The sequence below is a fragment of the Antechinus flavipes genome, chromosome 4 (genome assembly GCF_016432865.1).
Source record: "Antechinus flavipes isolate AdamAnt ecotype Samford, QLD, Australia chromosome 4, AdamAnt_v2, whole genome shotgun sequence".
NCBI classification, from domain to species: Eukaryota; Metazoa; Chordata; class Mammalia; order Dasyuromorphia; family Dasyuridae; genus Antechinus; species Antechinus flavipes.
Genome location: NC_067401.1, coordinates 249,279,220 through 249,298,448, shown reverse-complemented (window position 1 = coordinate 249,298,448; position 19,229 = coordinate 249,279,220). Strand labels below are relative to the sequence as shown.

General features: G+C 32.8%; 1 protein-coding gene and 1 long non-coding RNA gene across 4 annotated transcripts in view; one reads left to right on the top strand and one right to left on the bottom strand.

Annotated features, from left to right (window-relative positions):
• Positions 1 to 320: 320 nt before the first annotated feature.
• LOC127561940 (uncharacterized) lies at positions 321 to 14,723 on the bottom strand. Its single transcript, XR_007953574.1, has 4 exons — positions 14,660 to 14,723; positions 3,049 to 3,089; positions 2,146 to 2,269; positions 321 to 467 (listed from the first exon to the last, which is right to left on the bottom strand). It is a non-coding gene; the product is annotated as an uncharacterized LOC127561940 (long non-coding RNA).
• Positions 14,724 to 18,522: 3,799 nt separating this feature from the next.
• The window catches only part of LCA5 (lebercilin LCA5), a 68,612-nt gene continuing 67,905 nt past the window's right edge, over positions 18,523 to 19,229 (top strand). For 2 of the 3 annotated variants that reach the window (XR_007953573.1, XM_051997309.1), the window contains exon 1: positions 18,524 to 18,741. The gene's annotated coding sequence lies outside the window, so the exon portion shown is untranslated. Of the gene's footprint in view, positions 18,742 to 19,229 lie in introns of all 3 variants that reach the window. The other variant, XM_051997311.1, reaches the window with a different exon arrangement.

Genomic DNA, 19,229 nt, shown 5'->3' with positions numbered 1-19,229 from the left:
TTAGTTTCTGAGCCAGCTTTGCTTTTTATAACTTTACAACATTCACTTTTGATTTTATGAATAGAGTTGTTCTTTCCATTTAGATTATTGTATTATGTATATTGTCTTTTTGACTATTTAGATTCAATAGCCCATGAAACTTTTACTGATTTTTCCCAACTACCGGATCCCTTCTTCCTTAACTACCTTCTATTTCACTACTTTGTATTTATTTGAATTAAATAGTAGATATATATTTATGTATCTTTGCTGTGTAAGTTTCTTGAGGGATAAAAGAGAGAGGGTTGGATTGTTTCATATTGTTTCTCTAGAATCTAGTACACTGCTTGAAAATAGTAGGCTTTTAATAAATAATGTATGCTGATTGATTGATTGTTGAACAAATACTTATTGACTAACTGACTCATTGCATGTGTTTTGGCAAAACAAATATTCCTTTTGAAGGGTGCTCCACTTGGCCTTCTTTCCTAGGAGGGGAAATAAATTGACAAGATTATTTCTTTTTTCCCATGTTCTGTTCTCCTATAGTTCTTACTTAAAATAGCAAAGTGCTATTCTACCCTGCCTCTATTTTTTTCCTCATATACAGATGAAACTTTCTTGACCCTCATATTAATATTAAATCTGCTAGTAACAAAGCCATGCACTGTGCTAAATTAGGCCCTCAAAACTGTTTTTCTTTTAAGTAGATTAAGCATCATTCTCCTTATCCTCAATCCTGTTAATGGTATTAAGCCCATTCTTCCTAGAAGGTACAAAGGCAAACATTAGCTCAATCAGTGTTGAATTATTATAAATTCAAAATTTAAAACAAATTTGAATTTATTAGTTCAAATTAATAAATCATACTATATCTTAAAAGTTTACTCATCCAGCTTACATGAATACAAACTCACTATCAACGTTGGAAATTTTTTAGCAGGTCAAATAGAAACTATAGATGGATTATTATAACATGTGAAATTTAAATTAGTTTTGGAGAAGGCAGCATCTCAGGACTCCTAACATTATTAGCCAGTCAATGCTCTATGGCAACACAGCAAGCTAATTTAATACTGCTAATGACAGCCTTCCTTCTTTAACTAGTCCAAATGTAAATAAGTGTACTAAACACAATTATAATGGGAGGCTGTAATACAATACAATAGTTACTACAATTTAGGATCATTCCTAATATAATACAATGGCTTCAGTTTTCACTTTTCTATTAATTGTGCTCTAAAATTTTATTCATTTCAGTTTTTCCTTAAGAATCTATACTGGGGGTGCAACTAGGTGGCACAGTAGATAGAGCACCAACCCTGAAGTTAGGAAGACCTGAGTTCAAATATAACCTCAGACACTTAATACCTCCTAGCTGTGTGACCCTGGGTAAGTCACTTAACACCAATTGCCTGGGGGAGGGGGAGAGAAATCTATATTGGATTTTTTCATGTTTCATAAGAATTTAAATATATTTTTGTAATATAATTCAGAAGACTCAAAAAGTCTTTGATAACCACAGTTGCTTTTTTCTCCTGTGAATAAACATGCAAATTTAGCAGAAGCCCAGATATAAGCAAAATCAGGTAAGTATATATCAAAATATACATTTATTAAAAAATTAAAACATGACCTACAGCAATCATTCTGTATTTCTACAGGTTGATAATATTTCTTGCCACCTCAGTTCACCATCACTTTGATGTGAAATGGTCTGTAAAGTTTGCTGATAGTTTCCATAATCTGTTTATTAAAGTTCTACGCTTTACCGATTCTCTGGCCAAATGTATTAGAAATATAGATAGCCTCAGCCCATTTTGAATCATAACAATTCAGAATTGTGAAAGTTCAAAAGCTGAAATATGCCTAGATGACAACGCTTGAATTATACATACTACTAGTAATCTTCATTTTAGAAATAAAGCAAACATTCCAGTAGTTTTTATTACAGGAATATTAATGTTAATTGCCTTGACATGGTTGTCCAAAATGGACACTATCTTTAATCCTATTTCACATTGGTATGAATAATTATTTTTCCTTTGACATAGCTATGAATCTGCTAAAATATTAAGATTGCTTGTTTGGGAACCCCAATTAAATGAAAAGCATATAATTAAGTGAGTATTAGAAATATTGGACCTCAAAACCCATCTAGCTTACCAGTATTATTCCTCCACACTGAGAATTCTCCTTCTATTTCTTTTTGTAATCTTATTCCTGATGCTGGATCACTGATTCTCAAATTATAAAATCCTTAAGAAGACCATTAGATTGTGAACTGACCCTATAGCAAATGACAGGGGAAAGCATTTAGGTCAGAGAAATTTCTACCTTTACTTTTTCCAGCATTGGATCTGATGACTAATATGGGAATGATAAAGACTTCAGATTCTGCTTCCAATCAAATAATACCATCATCAGGGATTCAAGCTGGTTAAGTCAACACCACAAATTGCATGCTAATTAAGCTCTGCATACCTATGCAGAATTTGTTAGCTATTGGTCATTGAATGAATGGTTATTGATAGAAAACACATTTAGAAGAACTAACTCAAGAGAGTACAAAAAGGAGCATTTAAAAATACTTTAATCCTTTGATAGATCAAGAGCTTGTTGCTATGGATGCAGTAATGCAGATGAAAATGCAGCCACTTTTTCATCCCTTATGATTTGTCCATGTCCTCCCACAAATCCTCCTTAGCACAGCCACTAAATTTTTAAAAATAACTTTTAACTGATACCTTTTATTTTTATATCGCATAAATTTCTGTCTATATTCCTCCCTTCTTCCTCCTCCCCAACCATTCCTTATAGCAAAGAATTTTTTAAAAGAAAAAAAAAAAAACAATTCAGAAAAACTAATTAATGCATTGGAAAAAAAGTCTGATTATATACCTAGATCCTTAATGGGTATGAATAAAGAATATCCTTGAAGTGTTTGCATTATTTGAAATCATATTGCATATTTCCACTGGGCTAGAACCATGACTAAATTTTACATAACTATGACAGCAAATAGTGCTAATTTGAATATATAAGACATTCATGGGATTCATTATTCACCTGTGGATCTTGCTGTATATGCAGTTTCACAAGCATTGGTTCTGCAAAGGAATTAAGAAAAATATATTTTCATATCTTTTTAGGGGTCAAGCTTGCTTTTTATAATACTTTTTATAATTTTGAAACATTTCTTTTTGTCATTAAATCTTTTAATATTTCATGGTTACCTGTAAAGCACTTGAGCTTTATGTAGATTACCTATCTTTTGCAAACTACAGGACCATGCTTCTTGTTAATAATACTGGAGCTTTGACTGCCTTTGGGGTCACTTGCACTTTTCATTCTTCAGAGAATATGGCTTTTCATGACATTCTAATAATAGAGTGCAATTAGGGACACTTTTTTTAAAAATAAGTATTATTTCATTGGTATAAGAAACTCAATTGATTAGTTGCGCAATATTGTCTGAACTATAGACAGACATTTTCAATCTAATCCATTTTCTCCAGTTAGAATATTAGATCACTTTTGAGCAACTGTATACCTCACCTTAGAAACTATATAGCATTATGAAGCTTGATACAATTAACCCCATGTTCTCTGCAAACAGAATCAGCTGAAGGATATCACCATTTATGGGCAATCTAATTTCTATTTGTATTTACTTCCTTTATGCTGTGGCAAGTACCTTTGGTAAAGTTATGCCTTTCTATCATATGACTGGCTCAGTATTGGTAATCAGAGGATTTCTAAATAATTTATTAAGAAATATTATGACTTCAGCATATACATGGGAGGTTCTTTGCTGAGATTCAGAACTAGGGCTATGGAACAATGCATACAATGAATACTTAGATGATGAGTTAGTTAGTTTTTCTCATCTATTTTTTTTCCTCTATGATACAATCCCCCTTCTCCACCATGATGGAGAAGGATAAAGAAAAAAAGAATATATTGGGAAATTGGGTTATGTAAAAGCAAAGAATATCAGTAAATAAATATTTTAAAAATATTCAAGAGACACAATTTATTGGAAGAGGGCCAATAGTTTCCTCTTCATACCTTTTAGTCATTGCTACTAATTCTTTCTCAGACAGAACATATCTAAACCCTTTCCCAAATGACAATCTTTCAAATACTTTTAGATGGCCATCATAACCCCTCCCTCCCAAGTGTTTTTCTTTCCTAAGTGAACCATTCCAAGTTCCATCAATTAATCCTTTTATAGTATGATGGCCTTTCACCATTCCACAGTCATTCTCTTATACACTTTCTAGCTTATTATCATTGTCTTTCTGAAAATATAGTATCTAGAATTGTACACAGTATTCCAAATGTGATCTGATGAAGAAAGATGGTGGTGCTATCACCTCCCTAATCCTAGAAATTGTCTCTCTTAATGAAGTTACATCATTTTTTCCTGATCTTTTTCAGATGTAGTGATATCTAACCACAATTCCCATTTGGCCCTAAGAGTCTTTCATAAGCAAGGTCCCTCCTACATTTTCTGTCTCATTACATCTTACTCTGCCACATACTTTCTGATCCAATAAAACTGGATTCCTTGATGTTTTAAGAACAAGACACTATATCTCTTATTTCTAGGCATTTTCTCTAGCTATTCTCCATTTCTAGGATACTATCCTTCTTTAGCTCTCTGTACCTTCTGGCTTCCCTATTGGCTATTAAGTTCTAGCTAAAATGCCACATTTTACAAGACACCTTTCTCAGCCCTTCCTCATTATAGTGTCTTTTCTTTTACAATTATTTTATTTATCCTGTTTATAGTTTCTTTGTACATCTTTATTTGCTTATTGTTTCTCCCATTATATTTTGAGTTCCCTAAGGTCAAACATTATCTTTTACTTCTTTTTATATTCCCAGTAATAAGTCCTTAATAAACATTTACTGACTGATTAGTGTGTTCCTATTTTCTGAACCCAAGTATTCAGTGTTAAACTCATAATCACCCAATGTAATCTCATTAGGTCAGTCTCACTCACTAAGTCACAGTCTGGCCACATATTCCCTCTCACAACTTAAGGATATACTCTGAGGAATTAAGTATTTCTTCATTACTGCCTATGGATCAAACCGCACCAGATGTATTTGCCCCCATTGCTAGTTCAGACACTAGTATCCCAGTTCCATCCTCTTTTATACAGATCACAATTCTTCTAGAAGCAAGATCCCTTATTCCTTTATGTGGAGAGGTTACATCAACCAAAGTGATACAATCTGCCCATTTACTAACCCTTTATAAAAGTATGCTATAGGAATTTACAATAGTGCCATAAATTGAGACATCAAGGACAGCTATATTATGGAGGTAGGCCTTCATTGCACAGTAACAAAGAGCATAATTCTCCTTAAAGAGAATGTTAACATTTCTAGCATTTTCATTTTTTTATATGAAATAAGTTTTTCTTTTCTTTTCTTTGGGAATATGTTTGAAACTACAATATAATAAAACAGACTGGAAAATATCTGTTTGGCAAATGATCACCCTACACATATCTTTTCAGGAATGCATCTCATGTGAGATCACAATTTACAGGAGTTTTCCAGGAAAATGAGCTGTCTACTTCAGAATAATGCCAGTGAACTACTTTTAAGGTATTAACAAGAGAAAAAAATAATAATGGAGAGAAAGGATTGATTATAGCATAGTAGGAGGTAGAAAGGGTAAAGGGTGGAAATAATTTAAAGCCAAGGAGTCAATGAATTAATTCAGACTGAAAGATTAGAGAGATAAGGATAGAGCTTCATTACTGTCTTAAAATGAGGAAATTTATGGAATGGTAAAGAAAGATGTTAATAATTCACATTTATGTGGCACTTTGAAGTTTACAAAGTTATTTCAAAAACTTTTTGAAATAGGTAGATTGTGTATTATTATTCACAGATGAGGCAAATGAGATTTAGAGAGTTCATAGTGCTATAATTAGTAAGCATCAGAAGCAGGGTTCTAATCTAGGTCTCTCCAGAGACCTGCTATCTCCAGCACTCATTCTACTACCTCATGCTGATCTATGGTAGGTGGTAAGCCAACAAATATGTCTTTTAGAGATGAAATCAAATGGCGATATTTGAAAATGGCATAAGGCCTGGAATGTCACACATACTTAAACCTGTAAAAATGTTCCTTCTAATAATTCAATATTTCAGAGAACTGGAGTTATCAGAAATAATCACCTGTGTGTATGACAGACTTCATTTGGATGGATTAAAGTTCAACTCAAAGCAGCTTATTTCTTTTAATCCAGGATACAAAAAAAAAAAAAAATGAAATGTGAAGGGCAAGTAATAGCATCAGAAACAGAGCAGACAAGATCCAGAAAGAGAGTACAAATATGGATGAATAATCCATAACAAAAAAAAAAAAAAGCAACAAAGTAAAAGGTAGATAGTTTTTTTTTTTTTTAACGGAATAAAAAAAAAAATCATAGTTAAGCATGATGAGTCAAAAATCAAGTTGAAGAGTATTATTGTAAATTTGTTGTAAAATTATCGTAAATTTGAGGAGAATTTAGGTCAACTCAAAGGCTTGATGATTATATCAGTTGTTTGCTCTTATCATTAGCCAGAAATAGACCTTCAAGGAAAAATGAGCCACAGAATGGAATTGTTCATACCTTACTCACTAGAACTCTGTTTCCCAAAGCATCTTCCATTTTCCTATTATTTTTTTATCCCCATGACATAATTTGAAGTAGCATTACAAAAAGCCTTGGATTAACTGTTCTATAACATCAGAATTTAATTTTAATAAGCAAAATCCTCCAAAGTGGCTGAAATCTCCAGACTCCAGTGATGTCTTTATCCTATCCAGGTGCACAGCTGAGTCATCTCTACAGGAATTTCCTCTATCACAATCCATTCCAAGGACCTTGTCTTTCACTAATCACTCTTTCTAATTCCCTTTTAAATGTTGTCTTCCTCTATTAGAATGTAAGCAGGGACTGTCTACTTCTATTTGTATTTCTAACACTTACTTAGTACAATGTCTAGACACATAGTAAGCACTTAATAAATATTTGTTAATTAGCTGATTGACTCCAAAGAATGAGTCAATAGAAATAGATGAGTTGATACCACCTGCTAAATTATTGGAAATTGCATATGTCAAGCTAACTCTGACACAGGGTACTTTTATCTGTTAAAAAAAAGAATGTGGTAAAAGTGGACATTTTGTTTTCTTATTATACTATTAATTTTAAGCTTCATTTTCCTTCCAAGAGAAGTAGATTTTTCTTATATACTTCTTTTTCTATTTTAAATGAGAATTAGAATAATAGTAGTAAGTTAATTGATGTAGTGCTGATAAGTTTGTAATATCTTTCATATTTCTTTTCTCATTTGAGTCTCACTAGTGAAATAGATATTACAAATATTATCCTCTTTTAAACAATGAAAAAATATGCCTATAGTCACAAAACCAATAGGTGTCAGATATGGGATTTAGGTCCAAGTTTTTTTTTTTTTTTCTTCATGTTTTTATTTACATTTTTCTGTTTCTTACATCTCTCTAGTTACCCCAAATATCCCTTCCCACTTACATTACTTTAGTTATCTCAATGTTCTAAATATTTCTTACCATCTCAGAGAGCCATCCCTTATGACAAAAAGATGTTTTTTGTTTGTTTGTTTTACAAATAATATTTTTTAGAGAGAAAAAGTTCATACAATTGACCAATACATTGAAGGAATCTATAACCCTGTGCATTGTATTTACCATCTTCAAAAAATGGTGCAATATCTTCCAATAACTTTTTAGTCAAGTCTTGTTTAGGTTTGCTTTTTTAAATGTTTTAATTTGAAGCATTCATTTAAAATTTTTTTGAGTTCCAAATTCTCTCCTTCCCTTATGTCCCATTTCCATCCTTGAAAAGGCAAGCAATATAACATCAAGCATAAATGTGAAGTCATGCAAGCATATTTTCATATTGACCATGTTCCCTCCCAAAATAGCTCCTCAATAAAAAACAAAAAGTATAAAGCATGAAAGTGAAAACAGTATACTTCAATCTATAGCAAAAGTTAATCAGATCTCTCTCTGAAAATGAAATTGGTATTTTTCATGATGAATTCTTTGAAACAATTGCAGAATATTAAATTAATCAGAGTAGTTATGTTTTATATAGCTGCTCCTTACTACAATATTGCTATCACTGTGCACAATGATCTGCTAGTTCTTCTTACTTCACTTTACCTTAGTTCATTTAAAGTTTTTAAGGCTTTTCTGAAAACATTCTGATCATTATTTCTTATAGCAAAATAATATACCACAACTTGTTCAGCTATTCCCCAATTGAGCATCCCCTCAATTCCCAATTCCTTACTACCATAAAAAGAACTGCTATAAATATTTTTGTACAAATGAGTTCTATTTTTCTCTAATTTCTTCTTCATATAGACCTACCACTAATATCATTAGGTCAAGGGGTATACATACATTGATTGACCATTTGATAGAGTTCTCCAAAATGGTTAGACTATTTCATACATGGAAGTATGTCGGTGGAACGACAAAGAATTAGTGTACAATTTTTTCCACAGATCTTCCAGCACATTTTCTTGTACGCCAGGTTAGCCAGTCTGATAGCTTATCTATTATGATACACATGAGATGGTATCTCAAACTTCTTTTTATTTACATTTCTCTAATCAGTAGTGTTTTAGAGCATTATATATATATATATCATTATAGATAGCCTTGATTTGTTTTTCTGAAAATTGCTTGTTTATATTCTTTGGCAAATTTTTAATTGTTATTTTTTATTATTTTTATAAATCTGGCTTAGTTTTCTATATTTTTGAGAAAATGAAGACTTTCTCAAAGAACTTTGTATTTTTTTCCCAGTTTCTTGCTTTAATTCTAATTTTGATTGCATTGCTTTTGTTTTTACAAATTTTTAAAAATTTTCATTTAATCAAATTTATTCATTTTACTTGTGATGATTCTCTCATAAATTCTTCCATTATCCACAAATTTGACAGGTAAATTTTTCCATGCTCCCTAATTTGCTTATGATATCAGTCTTTATGCCCAATTCATTTATATGTTTTACCTTTATCTTGTTAAGATGTTAGTCTATGAAAATGCTTTCCAGTTTTCCCAGAAATTTTTGTGAAAAGGTGAGTTCTTGCCCTCAGAATTTGGCTCTTTGGATTTATCAAACACTAGATTATTATGGTTATTTGTTTCTGTATTTTGTGTGCTTAATCCATTCCAGTGATAAATCACTATTTCTTAGCCAATAATAGTCTGTTTCAAATATAATTTGAAAACTGGTACTGCTAGGTCATCTTCCTTCACATATTTTTTTCATTGATTTCCCTGATATTTTTGAAAATTTGTTCTTCCAATTATTACTTCTAGCTCTATAAAATACTTCTTTGGTATTTTGATTGGTATAGTGTTGAATAAGTAAATTAATTTAGGTATGTGTGGGAAAAGGTGAAGAACTTACAGATTCTAAAGTAGATCAAGCCTTATAGGCCTCAATTTCCGCTTCTCTGGAGTCACGTGATTTTAGATAAGGCCTGGACTACGTGGCTGAAGACGTGGCTGAAGAAGCTAGGGGAACTGTAGATTTATGTGACCAATCACAACATATAGAGGGTGGGATTTTGGAGATTCTTTGTCTGAAATGTATAAAAACTGTAAGCATTTTCAAGGCTCTGGCCCTACCCTGCTGTGAAATTTTGCTCGCAGACCAGGAAGGGGTCCGCTTCTTGAGATTCTAATAAATAATTCTGCTTTCTATGAGTGATCTTTGTAGTAGTCAATTTGGGTAGGTCTTTTTTTATTATATTGACTCTGCTCACCCATTAAAAATTTTTTTTTCTCCAATTATTTAGAATCATTCTTTGTGTGAAATGTTTTATGAATTGTGTTTGAGTAGTCCCAAGTTTTTCTTGTCAAGTAGACTCCCAAGTATTTTATATTATCTGCAGGGTTTTAAATGGAATTTCTCTTTTTATCTCTTCCTGCTGGGTTTTGTTGGTAGTATATAGAAATACTGATCATTTATGTGGGTTTATTTCATATCCTGCAACTTTGTTAAATTAATTGTTTCAACTAGTTTTTAGTTGATTCTCTAGGTTGTCTAAGTATACCATCATATTATTTTCAGAGTAAGTTTTGTTTCCTTATTACCTATTTTTATTCATTCAATTTCTTTTTCTTGTCTTATTGTAAAATTAGCATTTCTAGTACAATATTAAAAAATAATGGTGATAATATACATCCTTGCTTCACTCCTGATTTTATTTTGAAGGTTTCTAACTTATTTCAGATACAGATAATATTTACTTTTGGCTTTATAAGGTAGATATTAGTCATCATTTTAAAAAAAAGATTCATCTGTTCTTATACTTTTTATTGTTTTTAATATGAAAGGGTATTACATTTTGTCAAAGACTTTTTCTGCCATCTATTGATATAATCATGATTTTGGAGGGTGATTTTTACTACTGATATATTCAATTGTGCTCAGTTTTTTAAAGATTGAATCAGCCTGTATATCTGATATAAATACATTGTTGTAATCTTTTTGCTAATATTTTATTTAAATTATTTGTATTAATATTCATTAGAAAAATTAGCCTATAGTTTTCTTTCTTTTTTGTTCTCCGTGATTTAGGTTAAAAAAAAAAAAGTTATGTCATAGAAGGAATCTGATAGGACTCCGTTAACTATTTTTCCAAATAGTTTATAATATATTTGAAATTAATTGTTTCTTAATGAGTGTAGAACCACAACATAGTATTTCTCCTTTTTCTGTTATTGTTTGTTTGCATTTTTGTTTTCCTTCTCAGGTTTTCTAGATCAGATTTTTCTTGTGCATAAAGATAACTGTATAAATATGTATACATATATTAAATTTAACATATTTAACATGTATTGGACTACCTACCATCTAGGGAAGGTGGGGGGGGGAGGAGGAGAAATGTTGGAACAGAAGATTTTGCAAGAGTCAATGTTAAAAAATTACCCATGCATATGTTTTGTAAATAAAAAGCTATAATAAAAAAAAGAAATTGTTCCTTAAATGTATGGAAGAATTCACTTGTAAATCCATCTTGTCTTGTAGATTTTTTTCTTCAGAAGCTCATTTATGGTTCATTCAATTTCTTTTCCTAAAATAAGGTTAAGTATTCTATTCCCATTCTGTAATTTGAGAAATTTTTAGTTTTGTAAATATTCATCCATTTTACTTAGATTGTTAGTTTTACTGCTGCATAATTGGACAAAATAACACCAAATTGCTTTCATTCCAAAATTTTTGGAATCCATTTTCATTTTTGATACTAGTAATTTGGTTTTCTTTCTTTTTTTAAATAAAATTAAACAATGATTTATATCTATTTTATTAATCTCTGATTTTTAAGATGTTCATTAGAGATCTAGAATTTAATTTTTCTAGTTTTTTTTAATTACATGCCCAATTCATTGATTTGCTTTCTCTATTTTATTTTTGTATATGTTTAGAGATAGAAATTCCCCCTAAATTAGTGCTTTGACTCAGTTTCCAAAATTTTGGCATGTCACATTGCTGTCATTATCTTTAGTGAAATTGCTGATTGTTTCCATGATATGTTCTTCAACCCACTCATTTTTCAGGATTGGATTATTTAGTTACTAATGAATTTTTATTTATAATCCCATAAAAATATAATTTTTATTGTATTATGATCTGAACATATGCATTTAATATTTTTGCTTTTTTGCAGTTGGTTGTGAGGTTTTTAAGCCCTAATACATTTTTTTTTTTTTTGGTGTGAAGGTGCCATGTGTAACTGACAAAAAGGCAAAAAGATATACTCCTTTCTCTTCCTATTTAGTTTTCTCCAAAAGTCTATCATCACTAACTTTCTAAGATTCTATTCATCTCGCTGACTTCTTTCCTATTTATTCTACAGTTAATTCTATCTAGCTGTAAGAAGGGAAATTTGAGATTCTCTACTAGCGTAGTTTTACTGTCTATTTACTCCTTTGACCCATTTGGCCATTTAGGAACATCTAGGTGTCACAGTGAATAGAGTGTTAGATCTGGAGTCAGGAAGACTCATCTTCATGAGTTCAAATCTGTCCTCAAATATTTAGGAGCTATATGACCCTAAACAAGTCACTTAACCCTGTTTGCTTCTGTTTTCTCACATGTAAAATGAACTGAAGATGAAAATGGTAAACCATTCCTGTATTTTTAGAAGAAAACCTCAAATGGAATCATGAAGAGTTGGACACAATTGAAACAATAACTATGTCATTTGGTTCATATGTATTTAATATTGTTATCACTTCACTGTTTGTGGTGTCTTTTGCTTTTGTGTTGTCAGATATTGATTGCTAACTTGCCTTTTTTATTTTAGCTGAAGCAAAATAGATTCTGCTCCAACTCCTTATTCTAACTCCGTATGTACCTCTTTGTTTCAAGCATGTTTCTTGTAAATAACATATTATTCAATTCCCATTTTTAAAAAAAAATTACCTTTTTATTAAAACTTTTTATTTTCAAAACATATAATTTTCAACATTCACCCTTGCAAAATCTTGTGTTCCAAATATTTTCCCTCCTTTCCCATCATCCCCTCTCTTAGATGACAAGTAATCCAATATATGTTGAATATGTGCAATTCTTCTATACATATCTCCACAAATATCTTGTGGCACAAGAAAAATCAGTTCAAAAAGGAAAAAATGAGAAAGAAAACAAAATGAAAGCAAACTACAACAAAAAGAGTGAAAATGCTATGTTGTGATCCATACTCAGTTCCCCACAATCCTCTTTCTGAGTTGCAGATGGTTATCTTCATCATAAGACCATTGGCATTGGCCTGAATCATCTTGCTGTTGAAAAAGAGCCACATCCATCAGAACTGATCATCATATAATCTTGATTTTGTCGTGTATAATGATCTCCTGGTCCTGTTCATTTCACTTTGCATCAGTTCATATAAGTCTCTCCAGGCCTTTCTGAAATTCCCCTACTGATCGTTTCTTATAGAACAATAATATTCCATAACATTCATATACCATAACTTATTCAGCCATTTTCCAATTGATGGGCATGCATTCAATTTCCAGTTTCTAGCCACTACAAAAAGGGCTGCCCCAAACATTTTTACACATGTGGTTCCCTTTCCCTGCTTTATGATCTCTTTGGGGTATAAGCCCAGTAGAAACATAGCTGGATCAAAGGGTATGCACAAGTTGATAACCTTTTACTCATAGTTCCAAATTGCTCTCCAGGATGGTTGAATCAGTTCACAACTTCACCAACAATGTTCAGTTCTGGTTTCTAATCCATTCTGCACTCAGCTTCCATTTTATGAATTAAATCTTCCTGTTAATTTCACAGTAATGATTACTGTGTATTTCCCTCAATCCTGTTTTCTTCTATTCATTCTTCTTTCTCTTTTTATAGTCTCTTCTCTAAAATCTGCTTTGCTTTTGATCACTAACTTCCTTTATCTTCCTTTTTTTTTTTTAATCACTTTCGTCCTCTTTCTCTTATGTTTTCCTATTGATTAAGATAAATTTCAGAATTCAATTTAGCATATGAATATAATATATACATACATACATGTTGTCATCCACATTCAGTCCCCACACTTCTCTTGCTGGATGTATCACAAGTCTAGTGGAATTGACCTGAATCACCACTGAGCATCTCTTTCTGTAAGTCGTTAATGGATTCTTTCAATTATTATTTCACTCTCTGTTTTTAGAATACTAGAGAGGTTTTTCTTTTTAATTTCTTGAAATTGCTATCTAGATTTAAATGATCTTGTTTTGATCTATTTATCAGGTCTGTTGTTTTTCTGATGAATATTTCAAGTTTTCTTCTATTTTTCATTTCTTTTATGACTTGCCTGTTTCTAGCTAGCTCCTGAAGTCACTTGCCTAATTCTAATTTTAAGGAATTTTTTTAAATTAAGTTTTTTTAACCTCTTTTCCCATTAGGCCACTTACAGGATTTAAGATGTTATTTTCTTCAAATTTTTGAGCCTCTTTTATCAATCTGTTAATTGATTACTTTCTTGCATTATTCTCTCTTTTTTTTGCCAATTTTTATTCTACCATTCTTATTAAATTTTTAAAATAATTTTTAACTCTTGCAAAGTTCTTATTGGGTTTATTATCCAATTCCCATTTATCTTTGAGGCTTTGCCTATAGCTATTTTGATGCAATTGTCTTCTGAGTTTGTATCTCGATCTCTCACCATAGCATATTTTTATAGTTAGGGTTTTTGTTTTCTTGTTTATTTATTCTATTTATTTTTACCAGTTCAGTCACTTATTTTAAAAAATTTGCTTTTATTTGTTTTGAACTCAAATGCAAAAAAAACAAAAAACAAAAAAGAAATTTCCATGTACACAGTAAAACATAAACATTCAATATCAAACCATGAATTTCCATTTCACACTGTTACTTTTTTAGAAAAATTATGTGATAAATTCTACATATCATTTTCAAGGTTATCCTGCTTTTCTGTACTTTCTTCTAAGTTTTCTTTTGTTCTTTATTGTGCACTTTTTTTTCTCTCTCTTCCCACCATGTCCTAGAGAAGGCTACTATTAGACACACACACATACACATATATAAATCTAGATTATACATACATACACACACACACACATATAAATCTAGACTATACATACTTCTATTGTTCTTTCTTTGGATATGGATAACATCTTCCTTCACAGGTCCTTTGTATTTGATTTGAGTATCTGTAATAGCGAAAATTACTTAGTCATTCCAAGTTGTTCTTAGAACTTCTAAGAACTAAATATCTATTGCTGGGTCAAAGGGTATAAAGTTTTATAATGCTTTGAACAAAATTCTAAATTACACTCCAAAAATGGATGGATCAGTTCAAAGTTCCCCGAACAATGTATTAGTCTCAGTTTTTCCACATCCTCTCCAACATTTGTCACTGTCCTCTTCTATCATTTTAGCCAATCTGATAGGTAGGTATAAGATGATCTCAGTTGTTTTAATTTGCATTTCTCTAATCATCAATACCTCATTTATATATAGGTTGCCAAACATTTGTTTTTTATGTGGTGGTATAAATTGAACCATCTATTGTAGTCAATTGTTTTGTAATTCTTATTGATTTTGGGAATTACCATATTTTTAATTATTTCACGCATCCAATAGCAGTAATTCTACCAGAGTGAGCAAGAAGAGGTATCATATCTCAATTGTTCTATTTTTTAGCAATTCAGCATAAATTTCATATGAAGAAAAAGATTATCAGGAATAAGCTCAGTTGCCTTTGCCTATAAATATTATTTTTCTATCTTTTCTGTCCTATAATATCCATAAATTAAATTTAATTATGCTGAATGATGCTTTTTTATTATTATAGCTTTTTATTTACAAGATATATGCATAAATAATTTTTCAGCATTAACCCTTGCAAAATCTTCCGTTCCAACTTTTCCCATCCTTCCGCCCATCCCCTCCCCTAGATGGCAGGTAGACCCATACATGTTAAATATGTTAACGTGTATTTTAAATACAATATATATATACATATCCATAGTTATTTTGCTGCACAAGAAAAATAAGGCTTAGATTTAGGTAACAATAACCTGAGAAGGAAATAAAAAATGCAAGTGGACAAATACAGAGGGAGTAGAAATGCTGTGTTGTGGTTCATACTCATTTCCCATAGTTTTTTAGCTGGGTATAGTTGGTTCTATTCATTATTGAACAAATGGAACTGATTTGGTTCATTTCATTGTTGAAGAGAGCCGTGTCCATCAGAATTGATCATCATATAGTATTGCTGTTGAAGCGTATAATGACCTCCTGGTCCTGCTCATTTCACTCAGCATCAATTCATGTAAGTCTCTCCCGGGCTTTCTGAAATCATCCTGCTGGTCATTTCCTACACTACAGTAATATTCCATAACATTCATATACCACAATTTATTCAGCCATTCTCCAATTGATGGGCATCCACTCAGTTTCCAGTTTCTGGCCACTACAAACAGGACTGCCACAAACATTCTTGCACATATAGGTCCCTTTCCCTTCTTTAAAATCTTTTTGGGATATAAGCCCAGTAGTAACACCACTAGATCAAAGGGTATGCACAGTTTGATATCTCTTTGGGCTTAGTTCCAAATTGCTCTCCAAAATGGTTGGATGTATTCACAATTCCACCAACAATGCATCAGTGTCCCAGTTTTCCCACATCCCCTCCAACATTCAGCATTATCTTTTCCTGTCATCTTAGCCAATCTGACAAATGTGTAGTGGTATCTCAGAGTTGTCTTAATTTGCATTTCTCTGATTAATAATGATTTGGAGCATCTTTTCATATGGCTAGAAATAATTTCGATTTCTTCATCTGAAAATTGTCTATTCATATACTGTGATCATTTATCAATTGGAGAATGGCTTGATTTCTTATACATTAGAGTCAATTCTCTATATATTTTGGAAATAAGGCCTTTATTAGAACCTTTGACTGTAAAAATGTTTATTACTTCCCTTCTAATCTTGTCTGCATTAGTTTTGTTTGTATTAAAAGCTTTTTAATTTCATATAATCAAAGTTTTCTATTGTGTGATCAATAATGATCTCTAGTTCTTTTTTTGGTCACAATGGATGATGCTTTTTATGTTTAAGTAAAATATTTCAGGGTTTTTTTGGCCATTGATTTCCAAGTAATTAACAATATCCAACCAACATTTCAATTTAAATTAAAAAAATAAAATTATGCAGACTGTTTTTCTTTTGGCTAACATTATTAATCTTTGTATTGCACAGTGAATTTAGAGAAAATAAAGATTCAATAGATTGGTGTTCATCATTTCACTTTCTTTTTAGAGATTCATTCATCTTATTTTCCACTGTAATGCTGGATAGCTTTCTATACATACTTCTCATGAAAAAAAGTACAATCAAATATCTCAATATTGGTGGGCATGGCTGACTACAAGTAAAAATATACTGATCTGCACAAGTTATCATTCTGTATTGCAAAGTTTGTCTCAGTCAAAAAAAACGACATTACCTAAAATTCACATTTTAGAAGAGCAAGATGAAAAGGCATTTAACCACAAATCTCTTAAATGCAGTTCTCTGAAAAAACAATCAAAAAACGTTTATGAAGGACTTATTTTATTCTCAGAACCGAATTTCAACTTATCACTTATATGTTGCCCTTACTTTCTTCCAAAAACTACCTCCTTGTAACAATAAACATATAATAATACAGAGAATTTAACTTTCCCTTTCAAAAAAAAAAAAAATCCCCAAACCATCTGGTCTGGAGTATGAAAACAATTATGTCCGAGGAAAAGACACCTAAGATTATTAATTTGTTGTCTTCCCAGCTACTAGCAAGAAAGTGCTTAATTAATGCTTGTAGAAATGGACCTTGGGTACAAATGTTAAATATTCAGATTACTTAAGAACAGCATATAAGTAATATGCGTTGCATCCTTCTTTTGGAACGTCTTAATTTCCTGAAAGTCTATTTAAAATGAATCATTTAACATAATTAAACTTTTATATGTCAGGCTTCTATATGTACTTGGTCTCAATAAACTTAGTTGAACTGAGGAGATGCAAATTTATGTAAAAGCTATAGCTTAGAAGAGGATAAATCGCAGATCATCTGAAACAAGGCTTTAGAATTAACAGGGGTCAGGAAAGATTTCTCATACAAAGTCGGATTTTAGTTGCAACTTGAAGCCAGAAAGCGGGAGATAAGGAGAAAGAGCATTTCCTGACGGAGGGGTGAGGTGGAGGGGGAGATATAAACTCAAGGGAAAAAATTTTTTTTTTGCAAAATAAATTATTTCCTTGGTAATCTTATGCATTTTAAGTATTTGAAAACACTCTAGAGGAGAACAATGGCTCCCCAATCCACGATGCAAAAGCAAAATTCCCTGCAAAATAAACAGAATGACAAGCGTTCTTGGAAGACAATTTTTATTTGAGGTTTTCACTCTGGAAACTATAAACTTCTTTCAACGACTGAAAAATCCGATCCCAGGAAAAGGGATTCACTCTCTGAAAGGGCCCAAGTGCAAGATGCCATCCATCCGTTTTTTGTATTCGATTTCACCACTTTTTTGTTTAAAGATCCTACCAATTCCCGCCCCACCCCCACACGACTGCTTCTTTCCTCCTCCCCTCCCCATCTTCTCCTGGGATCGCCACCTTATCCGAATCCCTCAGCTTAACTTCCAAAGAAATTGGAAGGGGAAATTTCAAGAGGTATATGCAAAAACACCATTCAAGCACAAACAAAAGAGTTTCTCCGACATTCCCTATAGAGAACTCCAAGAGGGTTTAGCTGTTTAGCCAGCCAATGCTAACCCTCACCCTCACCCCCAATCGTCCCGCCCCCTCCGCATCTTCTGCTAGCGTTGTAGCCAATAGGAAGGACAGACCGCTAGCACCACCCAATGGGAGTAGGAGAAGCGGCGCCATTGGCTGGGGCTGTATCGCAGTGCAATCTGGGCCGTCGCTTCCGTTACCCTGGAGCCCGAGTCGCTACCCCTAGAGCCTCTGCCCCCGCCCTCGCCCCCGCCCCCGGCTTCTGGTTCAAACACAGCGCAACCTGGCAACCGCAGCTCATAGCCAGCCCCGCACCCTCCTGGGGAGGGAGTCCCCCGCCGCCCTCGGGCGTCCGCCCATTGGTGGTCTAACATGGAGATCTAGGGCCCGGAGGCTTCTTAGTGAAAAGGAAGGTGGAGAAGACGGTCCAGCTTTGGTGAGGGAAGCCTGGGGACTGAGGGGACTGGAAGGACCGGGCGACCGGGGTGGAGGGCGTGTCTGTGTGTGTGTGTTGGAGATATTGGGAGCCCCTAATGTGAGAGGGATGTGACTTTCCTGATGGTTGGAATGCCAAAGTCGGGGCGTGTGAAGCTTTCCCAAGGGAGGTATGAGATCCTCCTGATGGAGTGTAGGGGAGATAACTCCTGAAGGATGTGTGGTCCTTAAGAAAAGGGAGGGTCTGCTCCTCCTGATGGGAGGGGGTTCTTGGCCCTCCTGAAGAGGATGAGGTGAGGTCAGAGAACAGATAGGGTAGGTGAGGAGGAATAAGAACGACATTGAAGAGCAATCCTGAAATATATTATTCAGAGTTTGAATCCTGCCTCTACCACTGTGATGTGCTGTAAGACACGTTCCTTTGAGACTTAATTTTCTTTTCTATGAAGGGGTGTATGTGTTTGCGTATATGTGTGTGCGTGTGTAAGA